Source organism: Sinocyclocheilus anshuiensis, unplaced genomic scaffold, assembly GCF_001515605.1.
Source record: "Sinocyclocheilus anshuiensis isolate Anshui unplaced genomic scaffold, SAMN03320099.WGS_v1.1 scaffold739, whole genome shotgun sequence".
NCBI lineage: Eukaryota > Metazoa > Chordata > Actinopteri > Cypriniformes > Cyprinidae > Sinocyclocheilus > Sinocyclocheilus anshuiensis.
Genome location: NW_015551105.1, coordinates 696815 through 702516, shown reverse-complemented (window position 1 = coordinate 702516; position 5702 = coordinate 696815). Strand labels below are relative to the sequence as shown.

Genomic DNA, 5702 nt, shown 5'->3' with positions numbered 1-5702 from the left:
GTTTTGCGCAGCTCGTCAGTGAACAACGGCTCTGTGTAGTTAATGCTGCTCAATGTGAAAGCACGCACGTGATGGAGATTTACCGCTGATTACAGAACCGGCTTTACTGATAAGATGCGCGTTAAATATCGCATGCGATTTATCGTGCAGCCCTAGTTTTGGGTGAACTATTCCTTTAAGAAGAGTTTTTCATGGTGAATTGCTTCCATTATTATTACACACAATGCAATACAATATACAATACAACATGCAAACAGTACAGAACAATGAATTTAGTGCAATGACAGAATACATTGTGTTGATGCGAACATGGATATGGTCAGTGTGCACACAGACACAAGAACATTAGGCTGGTTGTTTCTGCCCTGCCGGTCTAGTTAGTTTCTTTACACCTGCTCAAAATCAGGGTGTTTCCTTCCCATTCCCAGAGTGATTCACGGTGTCTACTCTGCTTTTCTTTTTTCTGCTGACTCAGGGACCTTGAAACCTATAGCAATTTTTAATCATGTTTTCTCATTGGCCCTGATTTGCAAAGGCTGCACAAAGAGAAGATCATGTGATTGAGGAAACTTGAGAGATGTCTGGTGAGCTCTGACCTGCAGAAGGGGTTTGTCATCTTGTTTGAGGTCAGTATCAGGTCAAAGAAGCAGCACCAATGTCACACCAGCTGGACCTCAGGCAGCTAAAATTATACTTAAATAGTAAACATACACTGCCCTGTGAGCGAAATCATATTTAAAAGCAACAACTGTCCGGTAGAACTTTGAGGAGGAAGCTCGAATGTGATGAAGTTCTTTGTTCCTTCTGTATTTTTAAAAGAAATCCAGAAGTGAATGTTTGACCTGCACATGGCATCATTGACACGCTCTTGTGAGTCCGCTGGCCATGAATTCACATGCATGCCATTCCTTTGTGAACCTGCATATATTTTGCATGCTGACGTTACACATACTTTTTTATCCTCCTGGGGTAATGTTATTTGCATATTTATGAGGTTAATAAAATCAATTGGACATGCTCACAATATGAATTAAATTTACATTTACATTTACATTTAGTCATTTAGCAGACGCTTTTATCCAAAGCAACTTACAAATGAGGACAATGGAAGCAATCAAAATCAACAAAAGAGCAATGATATGCAAGTGCTATAACAAGTCTCAGTTAGCTTAACGCAGTACACGTAGCAAGTTTTTTTTTAACTATATAATAAATAAAAAGAAAAACAAATAGAATAGAGCAAGCTAGTGTTAGAGGCCTTTTTTTGCTTTTGATAATTGTATAATAAATAAAAAGAAAACAAATAGATAGAATACAAAAAGATTAGAAAAGCTAGTGTTAGTTTTTTTTAATAGAATTAGAATAGAGCGTGCTAGAGTTAGAGGGTCAGAAAAAGATGGAAGAGATGTGTTTTAGCCGATTCTTGAAGATGGCTAAGGACTCAGCTGCTCGGATTGAGTTGGGCAGGTCATTCCACCAGGAGGGAACATTTAATTTAAAAGTCCGGGAAAGTGATTTTGTGCCTCTTTGGGATTGCACAGTAAAGTGACGTTCACTTGCAGAACGCAATATGAATGCACGCAAACCTTTCCTTCTATTAAATATCATCACATAAATCTGTTGTTTAAACTGTTTACACATTAAGTTTTTTTCTCCAACTCTGAAAACTATGGAATGAAAAAAATAATAAAGGTAATTGTGACTTTTAATCTCAATTCTGACTTTTTTACTTGCAATTCTAAATTTATATCTCATAATTCTGACTTTTTTCTTTAGAATTGTAAGAAAAAAAGTCTCCAATACAAAATTGTGAGGAAAAAAAAGTTTGATCTGAGAGATGGAATCTCAGAGTTGTTTTTATTCAGTGGCAAAAACAGGCTTTTGTACTATGCAATTGACCCTTCGCCAGCAGTTTGATTGACAGGTGATCTGGCCAATCATAACGCCGAATCTGCTATTTTGTTCGATAAACAAACCGGACAGGATAGTATATTAACGTCGGTGGACTTGAACTTGAAAAATGGAGTGTATTGACATCTTTCTGCAGTTGAAACATGATACCTTCTGATGTTCATTCATGTTTATTTTGTGCTATAACTAGAAAAGAGATGATCCGTTCATGTGGCGCTTGAACTGAGGTGCTACAGCAATCTGTCACAACCAACTAAAGAGCCAAAAAATGGTATTTATTGTTTAAATTTCTTAAAAAATGACAAAATTTGAAAGCTGAGACTTTTTCATACCAAATGTAACCTGCTCTGTCCAAACCTGCTTTGTCTGTCGACGCGTTGTCCGTGTCCTCTTTGCTCCACAATGTATTTTTCATCGATGTATTGTGAGAACATGATGTGAGAGCTTGTCGGACGTAGCAACAGTAACTAAGGGTCAACAATGTTATTTATTGTTTTTGTTTTTTTTGGTAGATGAAATCAGTTTAATGACCGCAGATGAGATTACACAAACATTCTGAAACATTTTAAACAGTATTTACTCAAAATGCAAAAAAAAAACAATTGTTTATATTGATTGTCAAAGCTGTTGGTAGATTCTCGGTTTTGAAGCTACCATTTGTAGTCAGTCACACAGAAATCAGCTGAAGTGACCAAATATAGTGGCCAAATATTCACCTAAAAAAGAAAATGCTGTCATTTACTCACCATCAAGTTGCTTCTTTTGTGTTCCACAGAAGAAAGAAATACATGCAGGTTTGGAACAACATGATGGTGAGTAAATATGTAAATATGAGTAAATATGGTGACAATTTTCATTTCTGGGTGAACTGTAATGAATGGGTGAGTAGTGCCAATCTGTGAAACCTAGTAGCACGTTAATGTTTTTAAAGTTTTTTATGTGTTTTTTTTTATTTTTATGCCTAAATTGATACAAAATCTTCAGGAGAAGATGCACCATCGTCATTTTGTACAACATTTGCAACTGCTTATAATTGCTTAATTAGATGGACCACAATTATCAAATTGTGTCATCCGTTATAGGGACTACTGAACAGACATTTAGATGTTTATATATTTATATATATAAATCAAAATAAAAAATCTGTAAACACTTGCATTTTTGCAACACTATAAGTGTGTCGATTCGGGTAATGAAAAGTTCTACACACACTTGTGGTCTTCACCCCCACTTAAACACTTGGGCCAAATACAGGAAATACGTCACGTAAGCAGACAAGTGGTCAAGTGCAAAGACCACAAGTGTGAGTATTTGGACAAGCCCCCCCTTTCTCCCATGCTGCACTGGGTACGGGAGCTCCTTTCTTTTAAACAAACTCGACATTCCTACAGTAGAAGAAAGGATTTGGAAAATGGAGAAAGGCAAAGAAGGAAATGTGAGTTGCTTGCTAAAAACACACTTTGAACATGCACATGACATGCAGAAATCCTCAGGATCTATACTTTAAATGCATTTGTTCTCACTCGCACACTAAGGAAAGTTCACACACTGCCCAGTGTGCAAATACACCTGAAGACACAGACCATAAAAGTCTGCCTGCCCCGGCCCTCCCCGTAGTGTGAGTTTAGTGGCACTGGGGGTCAGGTGACCCTTTCTTCTGTAAGGTGAGGCGTCATTTCCTGTGCTCATTGTTGCTATAGCACCAACGTGTAAGGTTAAGCACACTTGAACTTCTCTGTACACACACACACACACACTCTTTTCTTTTTGCAGGGAGTGTGTTGGCTTCACCTCCCGATGAGCATCTTGACATTTGCTGTAAATGTTTGAAGAGACCTAATGTGCAAATATACTAGAAAGCTTTTTTTGTGTATGCATCTTCTGTTTGACAAATTCTGATACAATTTGTCCCTGTTGAGCAGGATGTCTCCACCACAAAATTGTGAAAAGAAAAGTTTGATCTGTGAGATGTAATCTCAGAGTCGTGAAAAGAAATTTGCAAATTGTTTTTATTCTGTGGCAGAAACAGGCTTTTGTACAATGCAATTGACCCTTCGGCAGCAGTTTGATTGACAGGCAGTCTGACCAATCATAATGCCAAATATGCTATTTTATCCGATAAACAAACCAGACATGAGTAGATTAACGTCGGTGGACTTGAACCTGAAAAAATGATTGATGTATTTATGTCTTTCTGCATTTGAAACAAGATACCCTCTGATGTCGGTGCCGCTTGAACTGAGGCGCTACAGTGATCTGTCACAACAAATTAAAGAGCCACAAAATGGTATTTATGGTTTAAAACATGGTTTTATGGTTTACGCGGCGCGATACGCAACGCGTAAAAAGACAGTATAAGTCATTATAATCAGTAATTATATAATTATGCAACAAATGCCTCGTTTGTAATGGGTTTTATTGGTGTTGACTCATCGCGCATGTTGACATGGCATCACAATATGGTAAAGGGCGTAACATTTCCGTCACACGCTTGAGGTATTCGGCCAATCACAACGTACTGGATAGCTGGCCAATCAGAGCACACCTCACTTTTCAGACCGATGAGCTTTGTAAAAGTCGACGCGTTTCAGAAAGGCGGGGCATAGAGGAGAAACAATAATGTACATTATGTGGAAAATAATGTGTTTTTTTTTTTACCTTAAACCACATAAACACATTGCATTACACCAAATACACAAAATAATGTTCTTTTTAGCAACGTCATATGACCCCTTTAAAAAAAGACAAAATTTGAAAGCTGAGACTTTGTTTCATACCAAATGTGACCTGTTCTGTCTTGTCTGTCGACGCGTTGTCCGTGTCCTCTTTGCTCCACGATGTATTTTTCACTGTGTGAGAATATAATGTGTGGCGTGGCTTGTTGGACGTAGCAACAGTAACTAAGGGGGGCGGGTCTTTGTGAAAGGTCAATTATGAGATCACTGCAAAATGTAACTAGTAGTCAACAATTTTATTTATTTTTTTCAGTAGATGAGCAGGATATTTGTCAATTTTGTTTATCAAAAGTAAAAGATAAATGCCACGTCGAAATTCACATTCTTCATAACTGGAAACCTTAGTGAAACTTGAATAACTGGTTTTTGCTCTTGTGACTGAAGGGGAAATGTGCATACAAGACACATGCATGGGTGTACAAATGATGAAACATGAGTCTGTTTTTATTGTATCAGCAATCTGCACTGTGTGTGTTCTTGCAAAACGTCCCCTTGGGATGTCCTCACTGTATAATGATTCATACATAAACTGTTTTTTATTCTTAAAATGCAATAAAAATGTTTTTCTTATATTGTTGTAGTAATTATAACTAACTTTTATATTAGTGATGCACCAAAATGAATTTTTCATGAATTCATAGAGTTTTCATTTCACCGAGAACCTAAGTTGTACTGTTTCTTTCAACGTACCTTCTTATGTTCATTCATGTTTATTTCATGCTTTAACTAGTATTAAAAAGGAAGATATAATCGGTTTGCATGCTGCTTGACTTGAGACGGCTACAGCGATCTGTCACGCCACATTATAGAGCATCAAAACCACATTTATTGTTAGTATGTGATAAAATTGACAGAATTTTGAAAGCTGAAACTTTGTTTCATGTTAAAAGTAACAAAGCGCTAATTAAACATCACTGTTTAGCTTAATGATTTCAGCTCTTGCTAAAATTTGTTTGTATGATACACTGGGTACATGTGTTTAGCCATATTTAGGGAACAAAATTGTCCTTAGAAGCTTGGAAAATCTGACAAAACTTCTGCATTGATAAACCATAT

General features: G+C 36.9%; 1 protein-coding gene across 1 annotated transcript in view; it reads left to right on the top strand.

The window, feature by feature from the left end:
* Positions 1-5702, top strand: part of LOC107662894 (beta-1,4-N-acetylgalactosaminyltransferase 3-like) — a 24994-nt gene that overhangs the window by 1811 nt on the left and 17481 nt on the right. The gene's annotated exons all lie outside the window — the stretch shown is intronic.